The sequence below is a fragment of the Notothenia coriiceps genome, unplaced genomic scaffold (assembly GCF_000735185.1).
Source record: "Notothenia coriiceps isolate Sejong01 unplaced genomic scaffold, NC01 NC01_scaffold00016873, whole genome shotgun sequence".
Taxonomy (NCBI): domain Eukaryota; kingdom Metazoa; phylum Chordata; class Actinopteri; order Perciformes; family Nototheniidae; genus Notothenia; species Notothenia coriiceps.
The window spans coordinates 22479-24837 of NW_011349574.1; positions in this window are offsets into that span (position 1 = coordinate 22479).

Consider the following 2359-nt stretch of genomic DNA (forward strand, 5'->3'; position numbering starts at 1 on the left):
CTTGCAATTATTTGCCCTGGACTTCTGCTTTCAAACGTAGTTAATTACTAAATTATTATCCTATCCGATAATAATCCAATTCAGAGGCAATCATGTAATATATATAATACATTATTTTATATATATATATATTATATATTTATATAATTACAATGAGTGCAACGTTTATGCGAATGTGGCCCGCGATGAAATTGAGTTTGACACCCCTGCTCTTGATGTTTCCATTGAGGCAGATAAAGTCCATTTACTTTGCAGAGTCTACCGGTCATGTTCATGTTCGTTGTTTAGTTCAACATCTCACATCAAAGACGGCTAGAAGTTGTTGATATATTATTCATGTGGGCTTACATTTAGGAGCGTGTTATCAGAAAGGCTTCAGGACAAACTTTAAAGACCTTATTAATAAACATCCAGACTTTTACAAACACTGTGTCATGTTTGGCTCATAGCCAGCAGCCAGACTTGGTAACATTATTGGTATATTATGTATACTCACAAACACGAAATCCACATGTAGCTAAAGGTTTTCTACATATCTACAGATTCCTTTTCTGTTCATTCAAACATATCTGATCCCCATCTGCTTGCCTTTTAAAGTGGACCTCATTCTTAAATCCCACAAGGGTGCTCAGGGTTAAGCCAGATTTATATTTTAATGCAAGGGGTTAACGGGAGTGCCATAGTAGAACATTTGACTTGTATATTTCCCTGGTTGATCACACCGTTTCAACATTGTATGAAATGTCATCTGGCCATATTGTGTGGCAAATGATTGTGTAATAGTGATGTTTGCAGTGGAAATGGGTTTTTATTACGTGTGTTCGGAGAAGGAAAATATACCTGGTCCTTTTTTTACTTGATATGCTGCATAATTTATGGTTTAACATACTTTCTTACACTTTCTTTTCTTTACTACTGCCTCTAAACTGCACATCTACTGCTGTAGAATGTGGAATATTACCACCTTACTTGCTGTCTCAACATATTGGTGTCAGTTTTGTAGGACACCTCCTTTAATTGATACCCATCAGAACCCTGTGGAACCTTTCCAACTGGCAAAAGTGTCTACCATATCTCATCATGTTTTAATGATCATGCTCAGACTAGAAAGAGGGGATGTGCTGTAAAGGGGATGAGAGTAATTTGAAGAGGGATTTGATGAAGGCTTTTAATACTAAAGTAAAGGATGAGGGAGGTAGTTTATTCTAATTTGATTTTTGGGAAAACCCACAATCCAAGACAACCCTGTCTCCTAAAAATTACGTTCCGACAGAACTAAACTGCATTCTCAATTACGTTTAGCTAGAAACGTATTTTCGGAACGTAATTTTTAGGAGACAGGGTTGTCTTGGATTGTGGGTTTTCCCANTGTGTATATGATATGTCAATAAACCTTAGAAAATCTTGAAATCTTGAAAGGGATGTGCAAAATAGCCATTATATACAGTCTTTAATTAACTATGAGTAGAAAATAACGATTAATGAATATACTTTATAGAGATCTGCAGATTTAGTCTTCTCAAGCACCAACTATCAAATATCTCCTGATTGTTGGCACTTGACAATCACCTTCCCTGAATTTTACTCAGGTGTAACTAAAGTCTGATTTAAGGGTTGTTTATATTTCACATCATTCATCAGAATCTGCAAAGTAACTAAAATAAGTGTAGTGGAGTAAAAATACCAGGTTAACCTCTGAATTGTAGTGGAGTAGAATTACAAAGTAACAATGAGCTGTCATGTGGGTATATATTAATGCTGCCCATTATGGACACAAGTGATTTTCACCCATTTAGTACTGACATGTTTTAAATGTGTACACACCCCCTAAACCTCCAGGGCTGTACACAGTTTAATACTGAAAACTTCTAATTTTGGGGAAAACAAAAAAGTATTTTAAAACTATTCCCAATGGAGACGTGCCATACAGAACATGTTGCGAAACACAATAGCCAGCATGTGTAATTCTCGGGGGGCGTTCGAGTCCAATTTTGAATAGTCTGCCAAGGTTTCGTTCCATTTCAAAGAGTTTGACGCTCGGCGTAACCTTGGCGCACTGCCACTCCAACATCCAATTCCAGAGCTTGAAGATTATTCACGGGTTTTGTCAACGGACTACAGTCCGTAGTCCTAAACGATAGCTGGAGATTATGGGTAGTGTAGTGTCTTCGGCAATCCTAAACTCTGAATTTTTTTTCGGATATCATATCTTATTAACACCACATCCTAGCGTGCATTGCGGCTAAAACATCCAATCAACGAGCTTCAAGCTGAGGATCTTGGGTAATCAGTCCAGTGGGTTTGTGGTGTGTATTGCTCGAAATGTCCCGTCTGTTTCCGGTGACTTTATTTACGGCTA